Raw genomic sequence first — 26770 nt, 5'->3', positions numbered from 1 at the left:
GTATGTGGACCTATTGGGGCAGTAAGCAAATTGGAGTGGGTCTAGGGCATCAGGTAGGGTGGAGGTGATATGATCCTTGACTAGTCTCTCAAATCACTTCATGTTGACAGAAGTGAGTGCTACATGGCAATAGTCATTTAGTTCAGTTACTTTAACTTTCTTGGGAACAGGAACAGCAGTAGTGGCCATCTTGAAGCATGTGGGCACAGCAGACTGGGATAGCTATGATGAAACTGGCTCTCATGAGGACCGCCACAGAAAAGGAAGACCCAGAGTTACCTCTGCTGCAGAGGATAAGTTCATTAGAGTTACCAGCCTCAGAAATTGCAGCCCAAATAAATGCTTCACAGAGTTCAAGTAACAGACACATCTCAACATAAACTGTGTGAATCAGGTCTTCATGGTTGAATTGCTGCAAAGAAACCACTCCTAAAGGGCACCAATAAGAAGAAGAGACTTGCTTGGGCAAAGACACACAAGCAATCGACATTATACCTGTGGAAATCTGTCCTTTATGTCTGACAAGTCCGAATTTGAGATTTTTGGTTCCTGCCACAGTGTCTTTGTGAGACGCAGAGTATGTGAACGGATGATCTCCGCATTTGTGGTTCCCACCGTGAAGCATGGAGGAGGAGGTGTGATAGTATGGGGATGCTTTGCTGGTGACACTGTCTGTGATTTATTTAGAATTCAAGGCACACTTAACCAGTATGGCTAAAACAGCATTCTGCAACGATCCCATCTGGTTTGCACTTAGTGGGACTATCATTTGTTTTTCAACAGGACAATGACCCAACACACCTCCAGCCTGTGTAAGGGCTATTTGACCAAGAAGGAGAGTGATGGAGTGCTGCATCAGATGACCTGGCCTCCACAATCACCCGACCTCAACCCAATCCCCTTTACCACAGGAACACATTTAACAAATCAAATCTTTAAGGTATAATCTGCAATATTTACAACTGCTCAATGGTCATGTCAATTAATGGTATTATATTAATTCTTGAAGAATATAATTTAGAAATAGCTCATGACCTACAATTGGCTTACCCAATCCTAACCCCAAAATATATGTTGTTTTATTTCAATGTTTGTAAACAGTTAACAAACAACACAGACGCATTTTTAAAATTGTTTTACTAATTGTTGTAAGAGGAGCATTTGGGGCTCCAAGAGGTCCTTACAATACAGACTCCTCACCTGAGACCTTTACAGCAGTTATGGTGTTCTCACATAGGGAAGCGCAGAGAGCCATTGAATATGATGCGATTCATATTGCTAACAAAGAGCTGGTTCCCTGAGGACCGCCACATCTCTCCCAGCACACATCTCCCTTCTCCAGCTGCTGACCGACTGCATTGGACATACACCTAAGTTGGGAATCAGGTTCACGCTCATAATTGTGCAGAATGAACTTGCCATTTACGGACATGATAACAACTACGCTCTTATCGCTCTGGTTGTTACAGGCTCTGAATCTGAAGTTGTGGAACCCTCTCACTGGTGCCGTGAAGATTCCTGTCGTTGGGTTGTGGGCTTGGCCAATGTCGTTGAAGACTTTGGGGTAGACCCGTGTGTGTTCAGTATCGAAGGGTCCTACAACTCCGTCATCGGTCAAACGTGCTGAGAAGGCCATCTTTTGTTCTGTCTGCGCTCTCTCACATCAGATCCTCCACCTCTCTCTCACTGGCTCTCAATCTGGCACCCATGGCTGACAGTTCAGCTGCTTGGCCTATGGAAACAAAAGCTGTCAATGTTGACAATGCATATAAATCAGATGCTACTTCAACTTCCAGGATGACTACAAGGCGCTCCCTCGCCCTCCTTTCGGGCAAATCTGACAACGCCTCCATTTTGTTCCTCCCTTCCTATAGGCAGAAACTCAAACAGGATATGCCCGTGTTAAGGACTATTCAGAGCTGGTCTGACCAATCGCAATCCACGCTTCAAGATTAATTTGACTGGGATATGTTCCGGGTAGCCTCCGATAATAACATTGACGAATATACTGATACGGTGACTGAGTTTATCAGGAAGTGTACCCACTTTGACTATTAACTTTTTCACATGTACCAACACATGAGTGTGATCATTCTACAGTGGTCCCTGTAGGGTACGATCAAACCGGTGTGATTAGAACGCTTATTTAGAACGGCCAATTTCGAATGATGCAACAATCAGCATTTGAGCTGGCCACTGTTTTGTCAGAAACATTTTGCACAAACACAGTCCTTACAAAGTTTATTTTGTAATGCAATGTTTATTTTGGATGCAATGTTCAGAGATTCACAGAAGTATCTACAGCATAACACAATCATCCAAACCAAAAACAATGCGGGCTACATTTGTCCTAGCGCTAACTCACAGGCGGTCATATTTTTATAACTCTTGGCTGACATAAACTACATTATGAATTAGCAAATAACAATTACTATTATAATTAATCACATCATGGGTGAGCTCACCATTGTTTGAAATAATTGAGTAAAACACTTTCTAGTAATCGAAAGTAATCTGAAGATGGTTAGTTTCTGCAAGCTGCCATGCTTTTTTTCCCTCACAGAAACCAAAGATAATAAGAGAAGACAAGATGAGTTTGGTCTGTTTATAGTATGCATGTTGAAGGGGGTGTGTCGTCTACCATCGTTCACATCCCACCATTCACTTCCGGAAGTTCTCAAAACATTTGTGAACCCTTACTCACCTCATTTTCTTATAACATCTTTGGTCCGAAGGACAATTACATGACACCCAGAATGTATTGTATGTCAACAAACATGGCTCCAAACAAAGCTGGAATTAGCTTAGCTCATCATAATCAGTACAACCAATTAGTACACCCTAATGGGCACAAAAGATGTGCCCATTACAATCTATGCAAGGATTGGAATGCATGATTTATCACCGGTAATTGAAAAACGTGGATAAAACAGTAAATATATCAATAATACCACACAAAACATTTTCTGATAGTCATTTATTGATACAAATGGCGCGTGCAGGCAGTCAATCACATAACCTCTCACTCCCACTCTGAGCCATTCAGTGTTGTTGTTTATGAATGTAGCTAGTGAGCTAAGCTGTAGCATTAGCAATGTCTTTCAAAAGGAGACAACTGACAAATGCGGAAATTCTGGAGATTTAAAAAAATTCTGACAGTGACTCTGAAAGTCAGGAATCAGATTCTGACAGTGAGGAGCTGCCCCCCAGCCATTGAGAACCCTGAATCTGAGGAACCCTTGTCCACTGACAAAGTCCCAGTTCCCTTTGAAGATGCTGGTGGTGATGGAGGCAGACCGACAGTGGATGAAGTACAGGATTTCTGTGGTAGCTGGAAGGCTGCCAGCCATTTCACTCCTCCTGGCCCTGCTGTTTGCTTTGACGATTCCCAGTCTGGAGTGCAACGCCCCTTGCCATTTCCATCTGAGGCAGAGTGCTTCAAGTTGTTTCTGACAGAGGAGCTGGTGGGAGACATAGCAGAGACCAATAGCTATGCCTTGGAGCTACAGGAGAAGAGAGAGCCAGGAGTGTGGGGGGGGAGGGGGGCAACCACAATTAGTGAAATGTATACCTTCCTGGTGATAGTCCTTCTCATGGGGATAGTAAAGAAGAACTCCCTAAAAGAATACTGGAGCACAATATTCATCAACAATGCTACTGCCATCCTAAATGACCCGTTATACAAAATAAGAAATGTCAACTGTTGGCAGTAAAGTGGCATGACAAACGAGACATCCATGTAGCAACCATGTCGGGCCACAGGGAAGGTGGACCACCTGACGGGAGAGAGAAACAAACCAGACAGAGAAACATCAAACCAGACTGCGTGCTTGACTATAACCTCAAAATGTGATCAGTGGATAAGGCGGACATGATGAACAGCTTTGTGGAATGCACTCAGAAAACGACCAAGTGGTATAAGAAGATATTTTTCCAGGGTAGCTTCAAAATACAACAAGCCAAATCTTCTCTGACGCAATTAGCATTGTTTTACAGAGCTAAAAGAAGAATGTAACTAGTTACATAAGCACAATTGAATATAACACCATAAAGGTTATGAAATGAGTAACGTTACCTCACGTGTCCGTGGTTATAAGGAATTTACACAAATATATTATGCTCCATACACACAGTGAGCTGTAGTAGAAACGGTAGAACACAACATTATATCGTAATAAGGCACTTACTTTGATAGAAACACAGTCTGGATTTGAACCTGGGTGTCTGTAGTGACGTCCCAAGCACTGAGACACTGTGCTTTAGACAGCTGCGCCACTTGGGAGTCATAAGGCCAGGGTAGCTTCAAAATACAACACATGCTAATACTTCTTTGACGCAATTAGCATTGTTTTCCAGAGCTAATAGAAGAATGGAGCTAGCATGCAATAAAATGCAAATTAATTACTTAAAAATCATACAATGTTGTTTTCTGGATTTTTGTTTTAGATTCCATCTCTCACAGTTGAAGTGTACCTATGATAAAACGTACAGACCTCTACATGCTTTCTAAGTAGGAAACACTGCCGATTTTGCAGGTTATCAAATACTTGTTCTCCCCAATGTACACACACACACACACACACACACACACACACACACACACATTTTTGTAATAATGACAATTGCAACAATACTGAATGAACACTTTTATAATATAATACATAAATAAAATACATTTAGTCTCAAATAACATGAGAACATATGTTAAAACGAACCACAAGCTTTCATGGGTCTTCAATATTCCCAGTTAAGACGTTTTAGAACACACACACACACAGCTCTGAAGTGACAATGATACTGAAGAGTCTGCTTAGGAGAAAATACTCTCAACTGTTTGAATAAAAATAGAGTTTAAGTTACCTGTGATGAATGTTGAAAACAAAAACTGTAATTTCTATATGCCAGAAATCCTATTTTAATAATGGTCATAATTCCCATGACACCTTCTAGCAAAATCTGACAAGCGGTTCCTTCATTCATTTATTCCATAGGATATTTTTAGATCCACTTAAAATAAGGTCTGTGTTTCGTGTAGGCTTACACCACCTTGCCAATTTTATAACGGTGTAGATATCCATAGGACAAGGTAACTCTGATCAATATTGGCTAAATATAAGCGAAGATCATTTTTTTTGTAGAGTGGATTTATGAATATATGTTGACAAACGTTACCTTATCCTAGTGAGATTTGCACGGGTAAGCCTGCACGAAACACAGACCTTATTTGAAGTAGATCAAGACATTCTCTATGGAAGACATGAACGGTAAAATAACAAAGGAACCACTTTCAAGTTCAGCCGCAAGTTAATACAGGAATTATAACGACTATTTCTCTCTAAACCATATACCTTTAACTATTACGAGCCTGCTGCTGCCTACCACCCCTCAGTCGGACTGCTCTATCAAATACCAAATCATAGATTTAACTATAATAAACACACAGAAATACTAGCCTTACACGGAACCCAAACCGGCTGCGCACGTGCACCATCGTGCGCTATCTACCAGAAATGTATTTTGCCCCCCCACACCAAACGCGATCACGACACGCAGGTTAAAACTTCTTGCGTCGAGCCAACCCGGATCCGGGATCATGACTACAGCCTCAAGCCCATTACCATAACGCAACGTTAACTATTCATGAAAATCGCAAATGAAATTAAATCAATATGCTAGCTCTCATGCTTAGCCTTTTGTTAACAACACTGTCATCTCAGATTTTCAAAATATGCTTCTCTACCATAGCAAAACTAGTGGTCCTTCTGTAGCTCAGTTGGTAGAGCATGGCGCTTGTAGAACATGCTAACATCACATTATAACGTTCTCATTAGAACGTTCTCTCTCACGCTGGGGCGACCGTTGGAGATATTTGGAACTCACACATGAAAAGGTTAAAACCTACCCTAACCAGAAACCTGTGGATAGATGGCAGCATTCGTGCAAAACTGAAAGCGCAAAACACTCTATATTAACCATGGCAAAGTGACTGGGAATATGGCAGAATACAGTGTAGTTAATCCCCCCGCAAGGCAATCAAACAGGCAAAATATCAGTATTGAGACAAAAGGGAGTCGCAGGGTCTACAGACAATCACGGACTACCAGCCACATCGCGGACACCGACGTCTTGCTAACGGACAAGCTAAACAGCTTCTTCACCCGCTTTGAGGATAACACAGTGCCACCGACGCGGCCCACTACTATGAACTGTGGGTTCTCCTTCTCTAGCCCTCGCAAGGCTACTGACCCAGATGACATCCCGAGCCACGTCCTCAGAGCATGCACAGACCAGTTGGCTGGTGTGTTTATGGGCACAATCTCTCCCTATCCCAGTCTGTTGTCCCCATATGCTACAAGATGGTCACCATTGTTCCTGTACCCAAGAAATCAAAAATAACTGAACTAAATGACTAGCATTCACTTCTGTCATCATGAAGTGCTTTGAGAGACTAGTCATGGATCATATCACCTCTACCTTACCTGTCAACCTAGACCCACTTAAATATGCTTACCGTCCCAATAGATCCACAGACGATGCAATCGCCTTTCCACTGTACACTGCCCAATCCCATCTGGACAAGAGGAATAGCTCAGCATTCAACACCAATAGTACCCTCCAAGCTCATCATTAAGTTTGAGGACCTGGGTCTGAACCCCGCCCTGTGCAACTGGGTCCCGGACTAAGGAAACAACACCACTTCACTGATCCTCAAAACAGGGGTCCCATAAGGGTGCATGCTCAGCCCCCTCCTGTACACCCTGTTCACCCATGACTGCACACCTCCAACTCAATCATCAAGTTTGCAGACAACACAACAGTAGTAGGCTTGATTACCAACAATGACGAGACAGCCTACAGGGAGGAGGTGAGGGCTCTGGGAGTGTGGTGCAGGAAAATAACCTCTCACTCAACGTCAACAAAACAAAGGAGATGATCGTGGACTTCAGGAAACAGCAGATGAGCCCCTATCCACATCGATGGGACTGCAGTGAAGTTGGAAAGCCTCAAGGTCCTCTGCGTACACGTCACTGAAAAACTGAAATGGTACACCCACACAGACAGCGTGGTGAAGAAGGCGCAACAGCGTCTCTTCAACTTCAGGAGACTGAAGAAATTTGACTTGGCACCTAAAACCCTCACAAAACTTTACAGATGGTACGGCAACTGCACCACCCACAACATCAGGGCACTCCAGAGGGTGATGCGGTCTGCCCAACGCATTACCGAGGGCAAACTACCTGCCCTCCAGGACACCTACAGCACCCGATGTCACAGGAAGGCCAAAAATATCATCAAGGACAACAACCACCCGAGCAACTGCCTGTTCACACTGCTATCATTACTTAGATTTGTGTGTATTGGGTATATGTTGTGAAATTGTTAGATATTACTTATTAGATGTCACGATCGTTGGTTGAATTAATGGACCAAGGCGCAGCGTGCGTAGAGTTCTACATGTTTATTTAAATGAAACTCACAGAAAACAATAAAGCGCAAAATGAAATGTGAAGCTATGCAGTGCTCACAAGCAACAATACATTAACAAGATCCCACACACAACAAGTGGAAAAACGCTGCCTAAATATGATCCAATGATCAACGATATACAGCTGCCTCTGATTGGGAACAATACCAGGCCAACATAGAAAATGAAAAACTAGACTACCCACCCTAGTCACACCCTGACCTAACCAAAATAGAGAAATAAAAGGTTCTCTAAGGTCAGGGCATGACAGTACCCCCCTAAGGTGAGGACCACGGCCGCAAAAGCCACGCTGGCGTCTCCGATGCGGGGCATAATCCCCGCTCCGCTCGCGGATCCAGTGGTGCCTCTGGTGCGGGGATCGTCGCTGGTAGCGCCGGACCGTGGGACGTCGTCGGAGGCTCCGGACCGTGGATTGTTGCCGGGGACTCCGGACCGTGGTTCGTCGCCGGGAACTCCGGACCGTGGATCGTCACTTGGGACTCCGGACCGTAGATCGTCTCCGGAGGCTCCGGGCCCTGATCATCACCGGAGACTCCGGGCCCTGGATCATCACCGGAGACTCCGGGCCCTGGATCATCACCGGAGGCTCCGGGCCCTGGATCATCACCAGAGGCAACGGCCCTGGATCATCACCGGAGGCTCCGGGCCATGGATCATCACCGGAGGCTCCGGGCCCTGGATCATCACCGGAGGCTCCGGGCCCTGGATCATCACCGGAGGCTTCGGGCCATGGATCATCACCGGAGGCTTCGGGCCATGGATCATCACCGGAGGCTCCGGGCCATGGATCATCACTGGAGGCTCCGGACTGTTAACTGTTGCTAGAGGTTCCGGACTGTGAACCATTGCTGAAGGTTCCGGGCTGCAGACTGTCGCCGGAGACTCTGGACTGGGAACCGTCGCTGGAGGCCTGGTTCGTGGAGCTGGCACAGGATATACTGGGCCGCATAGGCGGACTGGAGGTCTGGAGCATAGAGCTGGCACAACGCGACAAATGACCACCTTCGCCCGACAAGTGCGGGGAGCTGGCACAGGACGCACTGGGCTGTGATGGCGCACTGGGGACACCGTGCGTAGAGCCGGCGCAGAATGTACTGGACCCTGGAGCGCTGAGCCGGCACAACCCGCTCTGGACAGATACCCACTTTAGCACGACAAGTGCGGGTAGCTGGCACAGAACACACCGGGCTGTGGAGACGCACTGGAGACACGGTGCGTAGAACCAGAAAACATGTCAACGGAACGGTGACCAACTCCACACGGTGAGTACAGGGAGTTGGTTCTGGTTCCCACCTTGGCTCCGCCAACCACCCCATGTGACCCCCCCAAAGAATGTTTTAGAGGCTGCCTCTCAGGCTTCCGTCATGGCCGCGAACCCCGGTGTCGTCGTTGTTGCTCCTTCGCTGCCTCGACCTGCTTCTATGGCAGGCTTTCGTATCTTGCCAAGACTTCCTCCCAAGTCCAGGATATTCTCTCCTCGACCTCCTCCAAAGACCAGGATGCCATCTCCTCCCGGACACGCTGCTTGGTCCAGTTGTGGTGGGATCTTCTGTCACGATTGTTGGTTGAATTAATGGACCAAGGCGTAGCGTGCGTAGAGTTAAACATGTTTATTTAAATGAAACTCACAGAAAACAATAAAGCGCAAAACGAAACGTGAAGCAATGCAGTGCTCACAAGCAACACATAAACAATACATAAAAAAGATCCCACACACAACAAGTGGAAAAAGGGTGCCTAAATATGATCCCCAATCAGAGACAACGATAGACAGGCGCCTCTGATTGGGAATCATACCAGGCCAACATAGAAAAGGAAAAACTAGACTACCCACCCTAGTCACACCCTGTGACCTGTATGTGACCAATCAAATTTGATTTGATTTGAGATGAGAACACAAAATCTCGTTCATAGTAATTGTCCTGTATGACTCAGTTGGTGGAGCATGGCCAAGATTGTGGGTTTGATTCTAGGGAGCATCCACACATAGATATGTAGGCACATATGACTGTAAGATGCATTGGATAAAAGCGTCTGCTAAATGGCATATATTATATTATTCATGTATGAATTCATATACCCAGAGAAATTAATTACCTGCATTCTCTTTCTTCAGTTCCTCCACCTGGCCCTTGCTGGCTGCCACTCTTGTCTCCGTGTTCCACAGCTTCTTTCTCTACTCCGAAACAATGTCTCTCAGAACCACCACGACATCTCTCAGCTCCAACACAAATTCTTTCAGCTTCTGCACCTCAGTTAATCAGTCTTGTTCCTTGAGTGTGAGTTTGTTGGTCGTGCCAGTAGCTTTGGTTCCTCTGTTTTCTATCTCAACCTTCTCTCCCTGAGCCTTGCCCCAGACAGACAGAACAGCAACACTAGCAGAGCAACATCACCCTTTCGTTCTGAAACGATGCCTGTTCAGACATGATGCGGTTTATGAGGCTCAGTTCTCCTTCTTATAACGCTGATAATACCTTCCTAATGTTGAGTTGCACCCCCTTTTGCCCTCAATTCGTCGGGCATGGACTGTACAAGGTGTAAAGCGTTCCACAGGGATGCTGCCCTGTGTTGACTCCAATGCTTCCCACAGTTGTGTCAAGTTGGCTGGATTTCCGCTGGGTGGTGGACCATTCTTGATAGACACAGGAAACTGTTGAGTGTGAAAAACCCAGCAGCATTGCAGTTCTTGACGCACTCAAGCTGGTGCGCCTGGCACCTACTACTATGCCCCATTCAAAGGCACTTAAATCTTATGTCTTGCCCATTCACTCTCTGAATGGCACACATACACAATCCATGTCTCAATTGTCTCAAGGCTTCAAAATGATTCTTTAACCAGTCTCCTCCCCTTCATCTACACTGATTGAAGTGGATTGAACAAGTGACGTCAATAAGGGATCATCACTTTCACCTGGATTCACCTGGTCGGTCTACGTCATGGAAAGAGCAGGTGTTCTTAATGTTATGTACACTCAGTGTATATGTGTGTGTACTGTATGAATGCGCGCACACCACACACACTGCATGAATGTGCACACACATATTTTGTACACTCAGTGCATGCACACATCCCAGGAAGCGCTACATGAGACAGGTCATACGTGTCTGCGATGGAAAGTCCCAACACTAAAACAAAAGATTTGAGGGAACATTTGATCAGAGAGGTTTTACCACGTCAGCAAGTCATTTCAACCGATGTTGTCTAAGACCGTGAGATGTCTGCCCCTGCTGTTTTAGTAAATCATCTCCTGATGTCTCGGCACAGATTGTAAATGTTTTTTTTTCTTCTTCTTTTGTGGTAGAACTATCACAGCCGTTAACAATATGGTCCATATTTGGTTTTATGTTTCTAATATTTTGTTGTTGTTGTTGCATTATTATATACTCTAATAGCAAACACAGCAATCACTGTGTCCCACCTGCACAGCTAAAACTTTAATTGTGCCTTTTTCCTAGGTCTTTATTCTCTCAAACACGGGGGGAGTCTGTATGGGAAACCATACATTACTGTGCACCATTTCTCTCTTTAGACAAGGCCTTCATCCTGTCAGGCCTTTGTCTGCTTTCCGTTAGTGATGCCATTGGTTCGTCACGGCAGTCGCAGATATGGCCATGCAATATTTAATTAATTACAGTCTTCATGGCGAGGATTCTCCATGGCAAGGATAGGCAGGCCTCCTTCAAGGGTGTGACACAAGAGACCGAATCCCAGCAGGATGTGGGCATACATACATTATCACTCAGTCACAGAATATGGATGAGTGTAGCAGCAGGGTTAAGGCGGGTTTGTTTTCTTGTTCATTCTGGTGTGTTGGCGCTTACTGTATCTCTTCTGATGATGAAGCAGAGATACGAGAGAGTTGAACAGGTAGAAAGAGACACATGGGGGGAGAATACCACGAGGCTCTTTCTTTTCAACTTCTCTTACACTTTTATGTGGAAAAGGGGGCCAAAGGCCATCAGACATATTTTCTTAGCTTCAAAAAATGTCTCTTTTCTCCTTTTTCGGTCCTCTGGTAGTTGGAGTCGTGTTTCACTGATTCCTACTGACATTCAGCGCATTCCTGACATAACACAAACTAGTCTAAATGGTACGGGTTCCTCCACACGTGCAGACCTGCTCTCAATAGAGCCTTTCACTGCATCCCTCCATCCAGAGAGAGAGAGAGAGAGACGTCGAGGAAAATAGGGCGAAAGAAGAAAGAGGGAGAGAGGGAAGAGAGAGAGGAAGATGAAAAGAGAAGGAGAAACAGATGGAGAGATGGAAGGAGTGCCTACAGAACCATTTGCGTGCCCTGCCCCCCAGAGATTATTATTATTGCATGTTCAGCCTATAGCCATGGGATTAGGAAAACGTGTGTGTAGTCTGAAGCATCCACAACTACCCCATCACTCTTAACCACTAAAATGCACAGCAGTAGAACCCAATACAATCCCCATTCCCCACCATCCAGTGGCCAGTCAGTATGAAACATATTTGTATCTAGTTTGACAGACACTTCAATGGTTAGTTAGTGATTCCTCTGTGCTGTTTGACACACATTGTTGAGGGAGCGTGTGTGTGTGTGTGTGTGTGTGTGTGTGTGTGTGTGTGTGTGTGTGTGTGTGTGTGTGTGTCAAATCAAATCAAATTTGATTTGTCACATACACATGGTTAGCAGATGTTAGAGCGAGTGAGTGTAGCGAAATGCTTGTGCTTCTAGTTCCGACAATGTAGTAATAACCAACAAGTAATCTAGCTAACAATTCCAAAACTACTACCTTATAGACACAAGTGTAAGGGGATAAAGAATATGTACATAAAGATATATGAATGATTGATGGTACAGAGCGGCATAGGCAAGATACAGTAGATGGTATTGAGTGCAGTATATACATATGAGATGAGTATGTAAACAAAGTGGCATAGTTAAAGTGGCTAGTGATACATGTATTACATAAGGATGCAGTAGATGATATAGAGTACAGTATATACGTATACATATGAGATGAATAATGTAGGGTATGTAAACATTATATAAGGTAGCATTGTTTAAAGTGGCTAGTGATATATTTTACATCATTTCCCATCAATTCCCATTATTAAAGTGGCTGGAGTTGAGTCAGTGTGTTGGCAGCAGCCACTCAATGTTAGTGGTGGCTGTTTAACTGTCTGATGGCCTTGAGATAGAAGCTGTTTTTCAGTCTCTCGGTCCCAGCTTTGATGCACCTGTACTGACCTCGCCTTCTGGATGATAGCCGGGTGAACAGGCAGTGGCTCGGGTGGTTGTTGTCCTTGATGATCTTTATGGCCTTCCTGAGACATCGGGTGGTGTAGGTGTCCTGGAGGGCAGGTAGTTTGCCCCCGGTGATGCGTTGTGCAGACCTCACTACCCTCTGGAGAGCCTTACGGTTGTGGGCGGAGCAGTTGCCGTACCAGGCGGTGATACAGCCCGACAGGATGCTCTCGATTGTGCATCTGTAGAAGTTTGTGAGTGCTTTTGGTGACAAGCCAAATTTCTTCAGCCTCCTGAGGTTGAAGAGGCGCTGCTGCGCCTTCTTCACGATGCTGTCTGTGTGGGTGGACCAATTCAGTTTGTCTGTGATGTGTACGCTGAGGAACTTAAAACTTACTACCCTCTCCACTACTGTTCCATCGATGTGGATAGGGGGGTGTTCCCTCTGCTGTTTCCTGAAGTCCACAATCATCTCCTTAGTTTTGTTGACGTTGAGTGTGAGGTTATTTTCCTGACACCACACTCCGAGGGCCCTCACCTCCTCCCTGTAGGCCGTCTCGTCTTTGTTGGTAATCAAGCCTACCACTGTTGTGTCGTCCTCAAACTTGATGATTGAGTTGGAGGCATGCGTGGCCACGCAGTCATGGGTGAACAGGGAGTACAGGAGAGGGCTCAGAACGCACCCTTGTGGGGCCCCATTGTTGAGGATCAGCGGGGTGGAGATGTTGTTGCCTACCCTCACCACCTGGGGGCGGCCTGTCAGGAAGTCCAGTACCCAGTTGCACAGGGCGGGGTCGAGACCCAGGGAGCTTGGAGGGCACTATGGTGTTAAATGCCGAGCTCTAGTCGATGAACAGCATTCTCACATAGGTATTCCTCTTGTCCAGATGGGTTAGGGCAGTGTGCAGTGTGGTTGAGATTGCATCGTCTGTGGACCTATTTGGGCCGTAAGCAAATTGGAGTGGGTCTAGGGTGTCAGGTAGGGTGGAGGTGATATGGTCCTTGACTAGTCTCTCAAAGCACTTCATGATGACGGAAGTGAGTGCTACGGGGTGGTAGTCGTTTAGCTCAGTTACCTTAGCTTTCTTGGGAACAGGAACAATGGTGGCCCTCTTGAAGCATGTGGGAACAACAGACTGGGATAGGGATTGATTGAATATGTCCATAAACACACCAGCCAGCTGGTCTGCGCATGCTCTGAGGGCGTGGCTGGGGATGCCGTCTGGGCCTGCAGCCTTGCGAGGGTTGACACGTTTAAATGTTTTCCTCACGTCGGCTGTTTTAGTTGCGGGCAGTGTCAGTGGCACTGTATTGTCCTCAAAGCGGGCAAAAAAGTTATTTAGTCTGCCTGGGAGCAAGACATCCTGGTCCGTGACGGTGCTGGTTTTCTTTTTGTAATCCGTGATTGACTGTACCTGCCACATACCTCTTGTGTCTGAGCCGTTGAATTGAGATTCTACTTTGTCTCTATACTGACGCTTAGCTTGTTTGATTGCCCTGCGGAGGGAATAGTTACACTGTTTGTATTCGGTCATGTTTCCAGTCACCTTTCCCTGATTAAAAGCAGTGGTTCGCGCTTTCAGTTTCACGCGAATGCTGCCATCAATCCACGGTTTCTGGTTTTGGAATGTTTTAATCGTTGCTATGGGAACGACATCTTCAACGCACGTTATAATGAACTCGCACACCGAATCAGCGTATTTGTAAATGTTGTCGTCTGACGCAATACGGAACATATCCCAGTCCACGTGATGGAAGCAGTCTTGGCGTGTGGAATCAGATTGGTCGGACCAGCGTTGAACAGACCTCAGCGCGGGAGCTTCTTGTTTTAGTTTCTGTCTGTAGGCAGGGAGCAACAAAATGGAGTCGTGGTCAGCTTTTCCGAAAGGAGGGCGGGGCAGGGCCTTGTATGCGTCGCGGAAGTTGGAATAGCAATGATCCAAGGTTTTTCCAGCCCTGGTTGCGCAATCGATATGCTGATAAAATTTAAGGAGTCTTGTTGTCAGATTAGCCTTGTTAAAATCCCCAGCTACAATGAATGCAGCCTCCGGATATATGGATTCCAGTTTGCAAAGAGTCAAATAGAGTTTGTTCAGAGCCATCAATGTGTCTGCTTGGGGGGGAATATATACGGCTTTGATTATAATCAAAGAGAATTCCCTTGGTAGATAATGCGGTCTACATTTGATTGTGAGGAATTCTAAATCAGGTGAACAGAAGGACTTGAGTTCCTTCATGTTGTTGTGGCCACACCACGTCACGTTAACCATAAAGCATACGCCCCCGCCCCTCTTCTTACCAGAAAGATGTTTGTTTCTGTCGGCGCGATGCGTGGAGAAACCAGCTGGCTGCACCGTCTCCGATAGCGTCTCTCCAGTGAGCCATGTTTCCGTGAAGCAAAGAACGTTACAGTCTCTGATGTCCCTCTGGAATGCTACCCTTGCTCGGATTTCATCAACCTTGTTGTCAAGAGACTGGAGTGTGTGTGTGTGTTTGTGTGTGTGTGTTTAGGGGTTGGCTTAGTGGGGGAAAGAGAGCCTTGAAAGTAGAAAGAGAGCCTTGAGCTCCCTGGGCCCTCAGAGAGAAAAGAGGAATGAGGGATGGAGTCTAAAAGAGGGTCAAAGGTGCCACGGGGGGCAGAAGAGTAGAGGGTCAAAGGTGCCACGGGGGGCAGAAGAGTAGAGGAGATCAGGTGTAACAACCACACACCTAGCAGAGGAAGGCAGGCAGGGAGTGAGGGCAGGTAGGTTAAAGCGCTGGGCCAGTAACCGAAAGGATGCTGGTTTGAATACCCGAGCCGACTAGGTGACAAATCTGGCGATGTGCCCTTGAGCAAGGGACTTAACCCTAACTGCTCTGGATAAGAGCGTCTGCTAAATGACAAAAATTGTCAAATTGATATGGTAGGAGCTCAAGACTGTTAGGTATCTGGTAGGAATGAAGAGAATCAATAGGATACGACTTGTTCTTTGCTAACCCAGTGTTGTTAGTAAGTTATTTGAAATAGTCGCCGAGTCTAATGATTGCTAAACGTTACTACACAGAGATAAACTAGCGATTAGCATGCTTACCAGCTCCTGTTTATTTCAGTACAGCTCAATACAGGTCGGTAGTGTCTCAGCAGTAAATCACTTGTTGAGCTAGCTAAGGCCCTGCTAGCATCATTTTGATGGGCTGCTAACGTGGGAGCCTGTGACGAAATCCCTATGCTGAGAACAATGTGCATTTCATGACATGTGATAGCAATCATAATGATGTGTGTGAGAGAGAGAGAACCCTCGAAAAGGAAAAGGAGGGCCTCACACTCTAGGAGGTCTGATGCAATAATTGAATAAACAGCGTCTCGACAGCCAACCTGTCTTCATCAGGATGTAATGACAAACACTGCGGGTCACTAGTTTATATAGTTTGGAAGGACACACAGGTGTCTGTAATCATGGCCGGGTGTGGCCTGATATCATTGGTTGATTTACAGATATAAATAAAAACATATAAAAAGCATCAATGGATAACATACGATCATAGATACAATTTGGCTACACAGGCCTACAAAACATTTACAATGAATAGCAAAGAAGAGAGTGAACCCTCCTCGCCAATACCAGAGAGGCAAGGGAAAATGGTCTACAGGGTAGTGTCTGATATCAAGACAGACAGACGCATGCACACACACACACTGTACCTGCAGTGTTGATTGACAAACATGACATGAAGAGATGACTTACGATCAGGACAGTGCGCTCTTCCCGGAGGAGAACAGACAGGAGAGATGGTACATAAGCACTGTCCTGATCGGTAGGCCATTTTTTCATGTCATTACTGAGGACTGGACAGGCGTGGTTCCATCCGGTCTGGTCCTGTCCTGATACTGCAGCAAAACAGACATAGCTGCCATGAAATGCTGCTGTAATGGGGAAATGTGGCTCACATTTATGAAATAGTACTGTATGAGGTGGTGTTTCCTGCCAATACGGCTCCCATGTGATTACCAGTGAACCTAGAACTGGGTGACTGGGTTCACCTCAACCACACCAGAGGCATGGGTTCTCCTCACTCTGGACTTCTCCTCCTTCTATTCTATCCCTTCTGTCTTTTTTCCCCCATTTTTATCTGTCTCTCTCTTTGTCTGCTCTCTCACGCTGCCCAGATGTTTCTCTCTGACATCCTTCCTTCATTCCAATACTCCAGTCTTCTCTTTGGTTTCTCCGGATTCTCATTTTCTTCTCTCTCTCTCTCTCTCTCTCTCTCTCTCTCTCTCTCTCTCTCTCTCTCTCTCTCTCTTTCTCTCTCTCTTTCTCTTTTTTTTGTATTTTTTATTTTTATTTTTTTTGCCGGCCCAGATGGCATCCCTGACCGCGTCCTCAGAGTGTGTGCTGACCAGCTGGTGGACATCTTCTCAGCTGACAGGCATCCCAGAGCCCAAATTACTTCGCCCCGTCGCGCTCACCTCAGTCATCATGAAGTACTTGTGATGGCCCACATCAAGGCCAGCATGCCAAGCACACTGGACCCACTCCAATGTACCTACCGCTCAAACAGATCCACGGAAGATGCCATTTCCATCGGAACACCTATTTGAGAATGCTGTTCATTTACAGCATTCAATGTTATTGTTCCCTCCATGCTCGACCCCAAGCTCAGAGCCCTGAGTTTGGACACCACCCTCTGCAACTGAATCCTGGACTATCTGACAGGCAGACCACAGGCTGTGAGGATTGGCAAGAACAGCTCCTCCACACTGACTCTTAACACAGGGGCCCCCCCAGGGGTGTGTCCTCTGTCCTTTGCTGTACTGTTCACCCTTGAATGCGTGGCTTTGTACGACACCGACTCCATCCACAAAGGAGTTGATTTTTGACTTCAGTAAGCAGAGGAGGGAACATGGCCAATCCACATCAACGGGACTACAGTAGAGAGAGTCACAAGTTTTCAGAAATTCGACATGCTGCCCCGAGTCCTCTCCAAATACTACCCCTGCACCTTCGATAGCGTCCTGACCAGGTGCATCACGGCCTGGTACGGGTAGTGCTCCGTCCACTATCGCAAGGCCCGCCAGCGGGTGGCGAAGAAGGCCCAGTACATCATCCTGGACATTAACTCAAAATTGTGCCTGAAAAAGTCCTGTAGCATCATCAAGGACACCACACACCCCAGCCACGAGATGTTCACTCACTTACTGTTGAGCATGAGGTCTGATACCAACAGGCTCAGATACAGTTTCTATCTACAAGCCATTAGACTGTTGAACACTTCAACTGGACTGACAACCTGCTCTGATTCTCCACATCTTAGCATACATGCACACACCCTCACAGACATACACACACATACACATATACATTCATGCTACACACACATCACAACTGCTTCCTTCCTTCTCTCTCGCTTTCTTTTCTCTCTTTCTCATGCACTCCGTTTCCCTCTCTCTCTCAGGCTGTGGCAGCTGTAAACCTTACCGTGACTAACTGTCATTAATCTTCCCTCTCCGGGGGCAGGCTCTTGACTCTGTGCCAGAGAGTGATTCACAGGGATTGAGGGAAGGAGGAAACCCAAAAGAGAGCTTTCCCCTAAAACACACAAACAAAGTCGTTCCCCCCCAAACACACCAGTGTGTGGCATTGCTGAGTTCCTTGCCCCCTGGGAACTGAAGCAGTCCAACTAGGATGCAGTGGAGTGTGAGCTGACAAACAAACACACTGGTTAACACCACTTATGAGCATGTCGTTGAATTGCCACCCTGGCTGCTAATAGTGTGGACTGGGAGTGTGCTGTTATGCTCAGTTTATTGATGCTTTGGAGAGCCTTGGATGGACAATTCTAAGCTCAACTTATTTTGTTTAAGATCCATTCTCTGCTGAACTCCCAACTCTTCACATCCAACGCTCTCCTCATGTGTCTTGACATGCTGTCTTCTTAGCACTTGTTTCCATGTCCTGAGAATAAGTCCCTATCTGTGGTCTCTGTGGGTTTTGCTGTGATGATTTCCTCCGGTGCTGACTCATTCTCTGTGTAAAGTGACTGAGCACAACTGCCTTATAACTGACCCCGGAACAGGTTTCACACAGAAACTGCCAACAGTAAAATAGTTTAGTTTTTTTCCATGCTATGTACTATATATCGTTCAGATACAGTTTCCTCCTAGCTAACCAACAAACCAACCCATCCACCCAGCCACCCACCAACCATACTTCACCCACCCATCAACCATACTTCACCAACCACACTTTCTACCTCACTTAGTTATGATAAAGCTCAAATTCCATTGAAGCAATGAGGTTCAAGTGAATGAAATGCTTCAAATGCAAACTCAAAGCTCTGAAATCTCTTCCACCTAGGCTTCTTAACCAATGTCAATGACACCGGATCATCGCAACTAGCTAGCTGCAATTCCGAGTGGCTACTCCTGGCCAACGTCTCTGGCCCAAAACAAGCTACAGTTAGCCTTGAGCTAAGCCCACCTCCCGACTAGCCGAAGAGGCCCAACGATACCTCTTTTGCCAATTGGCCTGGACCCTTTACTGCCGACACGGAGCGCCGCCGATCCATCACGACTGGTCCGCCGACATAATCGTCCGAGGTGGTTTCAACAGGCTTTTTCGTTGCGACATCGCCAAAGATCCATCTGCTGGCCAAGGCCCGCGAGCTTTCTGAAACGCTGTGTCTCCAGCTCACCCAGCGCACTAGAGCTCCTGTAGCATAATCCTGGGCTACAATTACCCGGGCCCACGACCGGTCTGTCGATGTCACCGCAAGAAGAGGAATAAACAGACTCACCCCATCGCGACGTCCCCCAAAGGTTAGCTCTCTAGCCCTCGCTATCTCCCTACTTGCTATTCGGCCTGCTAACGGCTAGCTTGTCTAGCCCGGGCCTACGAACTGTTAGCTTGTTAGCACAGGCCTGCTAACCATCTGACTCACCTCATCCCAAACACTTCTGAACCCATTTACTTTCTATCTCTCTTTGATTTTTATTTGTTTATACCTTCCGGAAACCTGCCTCACCCACTGTGATACGGATTCGCTATCACTTTTAATTTTTATTTATTTTTATGACACACTCAAGAACCTCCAGACGCTAACCAGCTAACTAGCTACAAGCTATTTAGTCATTGTTAGTTTTTAAAAAAAACCTGGATAACACTCGCCTGCCCATCCACCGCTGCCCCCTGGACACTGATCTCTTGGCTACATAGCTGACGCACGCTGGACTGTCCATTAATCACGGTACCCCATTCTGCTTGTTTGTTTATCTGTCGGCCCAGTTGCCTAGTCAACGCCATTTTACCTGCTGTTTGTTGTGCTAGCTGATTAGCCTCGCCTACTGTTTTTAGCTAGCTTTCCCAATTCAACACCTGTGATTACTGTATGCCTCGCTGTATGTCTCTCCCAAATGTCAATATGCCTTGTATACTGTTGTTCAGGTTAGTTATCATTGTTTTAGTTCACAATGGAGCCCCTAGATCCACTCTGCATACCCCTGTTACCTCCTTTGTCCCACCCCCACACATGCGGTGACCTCACCCATTACAACCAGCATGTCCAGAGATACAACCTCTCTCATCATCACCCAGTGCCTGGGCTTACCTCCGCTGTACCCGCACCCCACCATACCCCTGTCTGCGCATTATGCCCTGAATATATTCTACCATGCCCAGAAACCTGCTCCTCTTATCCTCTGCCCCCAACGCTCTAGGCGACCAGTTTTGATAGCCTTTAGCCGCACCCTCATACTACTCCTTCTCTGTTCCGCGGGTGATGTGGAGGTAAACCCAGGCCCTGCATGCCCCCAGGTACCCTCATTTGTTGACTTCTGTGATCGAAAAGTCTTGGTCTTATGCATGTCAACATCAGAAGCCTCCTCCCTAAGTTTGTTTTACTCACTGCTTTAGCACACTCTGCTAACCCTGATGTCCTTGCCGTGTCTGAATCCTGGCTCAGGAAGGCCACCAAAAATTCAGAGATTTCCATACCCAACTATAACATCTTCCGTCAAGATAGAACTGCCAAAGGGGGCGGAGTCGCAGTCTACTGCAGAGATAGCCTGCAAAGTAATGTCATACTTTCCAGGTCCATACCCAAACAGTTTGAACTACTAATTTTGAAAATTACTCTCTCCAGAAACAAGTCTATCACTGTTGCCGCCTGCTACCGACCCCCGTCAGCTCCCAGCTGCGCCCTGGACACCATTTGTGAATTGATCGCCCCCATCTAGCTTCAGAGTTTGTTCTGTTAGGTGACCTAAACTGGGATATGCTTAACACCCCGGCAGTCCTACAATCTAAGCTAGATGCCCTCAATCTCACTCAAATCATCAAGGAACCCACCAGGTACAACCCTAACTCTGTAAACAAGAGCACCCTCATAGACGTCATCCTGACCAACTGGCCCTCCAAATATACCTCCGCTGTCTTCAACCAGGATCTCAGCGATCACTGCCTCATCGCCTGTATCCGCCACGGAGCCGCAGTCAAACGACCACCCTCATCACTGTCAAACGCTCCCTAAAACACTTCTGTGAGCAGGCCTTTCTAATCGACCTGGCCCGTGTATCCTGGAAGGACATTGACCTCATCCCGTCAGTTGAGGATGCCTGGTCATTCTTTAAAAGTAACTTCCTCACCATTTTAGATAAGCATGCTCCGTTCAAAAAATGCAGAACCAAGAACAGATACAGCCCTTGGTTCACTCCAGACCTGACTGCCCTCGACCAGCACAAAAACATCCTGTGGCGGACTGCAATAGCATCGAATAGCCCCGTGATATGCAACTGTTCAGGGAAGTCAGGAACCAATACACGCAGTCAGTCAGGAAAGCTAAGGCCAGCTTCTTCAGGCAGAAGTTTGCATCCTGTAGCTCCAACTCCAAAAAGTTCTGGGACACTGTGAAGTCCATGGAGAACAAGAGCACCTCCTCCCAGCTGCCCACTGCACTGAGGCTAGGAAACACGGTCTCCACCGATAAATCCATGATTATCGAAAACTTCAATAAGCACTTCTCAACGGCTGGCCATGCCTTCCGCCTGGCTACTCCAACCTCGGCCAACAGCTCCGCCCCCCGTAGTTCCTCACCCAAGCCTCTCCAGGTTCTCCTTTACCCAAATCCAGATAGCAGATGTTCTGAAAGAGCTGCAAAACCTGGACCCGTACAAATCAGCTGGGCTTGACAATCTGGACCCGCTATTTCTGAAACTATCTGCCGCCATTGTCGCAACCCCTATTACCAGCCTGTTCAACCTCTCTTTCATATCGTCTGAGATCCCCAAGGATTGAAAGCTGCCGCAGTCATCCCCCTCTTCAAAGGGGAGACACCCTGGACCCAAACTGCTATAGACCTATATCCATCCTGCCCTGCCTATCTAAGGTCTTCGAAAGCCAAGTCAACAAACAGGTCACTGACCATCTCGAATCCCACCGTACCTTCTCCGCTGTGCAATCTGGTTTCCGAGCCGGTCACGGGTGCACCTCAGCCACACTCAAGGTACTAAATGATATCATAACCGCCATCGATAAAAGACAGTACTGTGCAGCCGTCTTCATCGACCTCGCCAAGGCTTTCGACTCTGTCAATCACCAAATTCTTATCGGCAGACTCAACAGCCTCGGTTTTTCGGATGACTGCCTTGCCTGGTTCACCAATTACTTTGCAGACAGAGTTCAGTGTGTCAAATCAGAGGGCATGCTGTCCGGTCCTCTGGCAGTCTCTATGGGGTGCCACAGGGTTCAATTCTCGGGCCGACTCTTTTCTCTGTATATATCAATGATGTTGCTCTTGCTGCGGGCGATTCCCTGATCCACCTCTACGCAGACGACACCATTCTATATACTTTCGGCCCGTCATTGGACACTGTGCTATCCAACCTCCAAACGAGCTTCAATGCCATACAGCACTCCTTCCGTGGCCTCCAACTGCTCTTAAACGCGAGTAAAACCAAATGCATGCTTTTCAACCGATCGCTGCCTGCACCCGCATGCCCGACTAGCATCACCACCCTGGATGGTTCCAACCTTGAATATGTGGACATCTATAAGTACCTAGGTGTCTGGCTAGACTGCAAACTCTCCTTCCAGACTCACATCAAACATCTCCAATCAAAAATCAAATCCAGAGTCGGCTTTCTATTCCGCAACAAAGCCTCCTTCACTCACGCTGCCAAGCTTACCCTAGTAAAACTGACTATCCTACCGATCCTCGACTTCGGCGATGTCATCTACAAAATGGCTTCCAACACTCTACTCAGCAAACTGGATGCAGTCTATCACAGTGCCATCCGTTTTGTCACTAAAGCACCTTATACCACCCACCACTGCGACTTGTATGCTCTAGTCGGCTGGCCCTCACTACATATTCGTCGCCAGACCCACTGGCTCCAGGTCATCCACAAGTCCATGCTAGGTAAAGCTCCGCCTTATCTCAGTTCACTGGTCACGATGGCAACACCCATCCGTAGCACGCGCTCCAGCAGGTGTATCTCACTGATCATCCCTAAAGCCAACACCTCATTTGGCCGCCTTTCGTTCCAATACTCTGCTGCCTGTGACTGGAACGAATTGCAAAAATCGCTGAAGTTGGAGACTTTTATCTCCCTCTCCAACTTCAAACATCAGCTATCCGAGCAGCTAACCGATCGCTGCAGCTGTACATAGTCTATAGGTAAATAGCTCACCCTTTTTCTCCTACCTCATTCCCATACTGTTTTTATACTGTTTTTATTTATTTACTTTTCTGCTCTTTTGCACACCAATATCTCTACCTGTACATGCCCATCTGATCATTTATCACTCCAGTGTTAATCTGCAAAATTGTATTATTCGCCTACCTCCTCATGCCTTTTGCACACATTGTATATAGACTGCCCATTTTTTTCTACTGTGTTATTGACTTGCTAATTGTTTACTCCATGTGTAACTCTGTGTTGTCTGTTCACACTGCTATGCTTTATCTTGGCCAGGTCGCAGTTGCAAATGAGAACTTGTTCTCAACTAGCCTACCTGGTTAAATAAAGGTGAAATAAATAAATAAATAAAAAAAGACCATTGATTACGGTAGTGGTAATAAGAATTGTAATCTGTAAGGCCGTCATACATAGATCTTAAGAAATGGTATCCTCTAAATCTTTATCATCATGTGTTTTACAGAAACTTGGCCATTTGGCATAGGTATCCAGAATTTCCCAGAGGGCCTTGCGGTGAGCCTCCCTCTGCGAGGTGCAGGGATGTCCACTTGGAAAGCCATCTGGTGAGTAACACTTCTCTGTTGATCCACGTAGTACCTTCATATGGACCACTCTGTTCATCTGCATCTCAACTCATACTAAGGGAATTGTTTTATCTCGGTTTGACAGCCAATGACTGAAGGAGCCAAAAAGGGCCCCTCGTAGGGGTGTGAGCGTTTAAACAAAATTGGGATTGTTAACATTAGGGGGAGGGAATTAAAAACATGTCTTTGCCGTGTTATAGACTAACTAGATGATAGGCTATAAAGGCCTGGGGAAAGTTGTGTAATATAAATAGAACCAGAGAGGAAGACACAAACTTTAGGCATGATGTTGTGAGATACAGATTACCATATGCGCACTGTTCTTTCTGCCTACCCCTCCTTTCTCTCCTTCCCTCGCACTGGCACGCCTGCTCTTTCTCTTGGCTAATGATGACTGTGTGTGTTCAGTCTTTCGGTCTGTTGTGTGTAGAATATCCTAGCATGGTCATTGATGATAGGCCCTGCTTTATTGAAGTTGCGAGACATAGCAAGACGAGGAATTGCGCGATATAGCGTTCCATTTCGAGATACAGCTTTTGATTACCGATCGATGAGCCTAGTGCACGGTTCTGACGCTCTGCCTGGTGGCCTACCTGCCTATACTGTGCCCTCTCTCTCTCTCTCTCCATCCCTCGCTAGCTCGCTAGGAAATATGTGTTTTGTCTTCTCGGAAGTGCGGCAACTAATCAGTCTCCTCCGTTCCAAAAATACTGAATCTTGGTGAAATACAAACTTTGCCACGTGGAATTGAGGTACGGTACCAGTAGTGCAAGTGCAATGCTAAACCGACGCACCTTGAGACCCAAACTGTTGCTGACAGCAGCCGCATTGTGAATTTGCGTTGGAATTGTAGGAATTTTTCTTTTTGTTTTAATGGAAAACCAATTTTAAAAAATGTCAGTTTAAAAGTTAAGATCATATTTTTTGTTGTTGTCACATCCCTACCCCATAGGGTTCTAACTAACTCATGGTCTATTTCCTCAGGTATGGACAGCTCAGTGGTATGGTAGAACCAATCGCTGGGTTGCTAGGCAGCGTTGCCGTGGTGCTGGCGGAACCACTGTTGCCATACGTCCTGGCCTTCGCTGCCGGGGCCATGGTGTATGTGGTGGTTGATGACATCATCCCAGAGGCTCAACTCAGGTGGGTGGCCACGCAGACTGATGGAGAACATTGAGCGAGATTTGAGGGATAGATGTTCTATTAACAGTGCCCTCCCATCGCTAAACCCGTGTCTTAGTCAAGGCTTAGCCCATGTCTTAGTCAAGGCTTAGTCCATGTCTTAGTCAAGGCTTAGCCCATGTCTTAGTCAAGGCTTAGCCCATGTCTTAGTCAAGGCTTAGCCCATGTCTTAGTCAAGGCTTAGAAGAAAAGGAAACGCACACCTATTTAGACGAGTTGCTGGCTAGCGGAGTAGAAAACTTATAAAAAAAGAGAGCCGCACACTCTAGGAGCTCAGATGCAAAAATGTAATTACCAACGTTTCGACAGCCAAGCTGTCTTCATCAGGGTATTCATCAGGGTATTAGTCAATGCTTAGCCCATGTCTTAGTCAATGCTTAGCCCATGTCTTAGTCAAGGCTTAGCCCATGTCTTAGTCAAGGCTTAGCCCATGTCTTAGTCAAGGCTTAGCCCATGTCTTAGTCAAGGCTTAGCCCATGTCTTAGTCAAGGCTTAGCCCATGTCTAACTAACCCTTTCGAAAACACTTGAACAAAGTGTCCTAGTAATACATAAACATACAACGAGAGTGTGACAGAAAGGAAAGAGACAGAAAGCATAGAATATGGCCGAGAACGAAATACATTTTTCTGTCTCTTATTTTTCTACGTTTTTCCCACCCTGGTTCCAACTCTTTGCTTGGTTGTTCATAGCGCTCCCCATCTCTGTGACTGAGCCAGACTTGATCAATCGCTGTCTTTGTGTAATTGTGAGCCGCAGGGAGGGAGAGTGGGAGAGGAGCAAAGACACGGTCCCCCTGGAATGTTCTGGTTTTCACAACCCTGGGCGTATTGTTTGCTTTAAAATTCAAGACGGGAAGCGAGCTGTCTTTTGGCTTGTCCTCTTTTCAACATCCAACAGTTTGTGTGGGTAGACTGTCACTGTGAAGTGTGTGCCTGCTGGCCTGTTTATTGTGTGTGTGTGTTTGTGTGTATGTGTGTATGTATGTGTGTGTGTCTATCATTCTGTCTTTGTCTCCGTCTCTATTTCTGTCTGTCTGCCTCTATTTCTGCCTGTCTATCAATCTCATCTTTCCAGACTTTATGTCTCAGTGTACTGTATATGACTTAAGTACTGTATAAATACACCGACATTGATTAACCCGGTCCATGTATATTGTCTAGAAGTGGGAACGGTACATTGGCTTCCTGGACCTCCATCCTGGGCTTTGTAGTGATGATGTCACTGGACGTTGGGCTGGGCTGAGGCTTCGCTTGGAACACCGCTGATGTCACAGAATGATGTCACAGAATGATGTCACTCCCTTTGGTTCCTTCCCCAGGCGCCATTGTTTCCGTTTCAGTTTCATGCCTGTGCGTTGTTCGTGTTTCTTGTTTTGTTTTGTGTTTCGTTTATCGATTAAGTCACTCCCTCCCTGAACTTGCTTCCCGACTCTCAGAGCACATCGTCACAGCTGCTAGCCGCCCTGATTCTCGAAGAACATAACTTATAAATGCCTCATGAGCTCAGTGCAAGCGTCGTACCCTATCAGAACCCAGAATATAATCTTGTTTTACTCCAATGTTTTACTCCTTGTAAACAAGCACTGCATAGCCTCAAAACATGGTTAAAACTATTTGGATATCATGGAT

General features: G+C 46.5%; 1 pseudogene; it reads left to right on the top strand.

The window, feature by feature from the left end:
* The window catches only part of LOC118357535 (zinc transporter ZIP11-like), a 156440-nt pseudogene extending 130009 nt beyond the window's left edge, over nt 1-26431 (top strand).
* Nucleotides 26432-26770: the final 339 nt, after the last annotated feature.

Source organism: Oncorhynchus keta, chromosome 24 (assembly GCF_023373465.1).
Source record: "Oncorhynchus keta strain PuntledgeMale-10-30-2019 chromosome 24, Oket_V2, whole genome shotgun sequence".
NCBI classification, from domain to species: Eukaryota; Metazoa; Chordata; class Actinopteri; order Salmoniformes; family Salmonidae; genus Oncorhynchus; species Oncorhynchus keta.
This window is presented reverse-complemented; position numbering and strand designations above follow the sequence as displayed.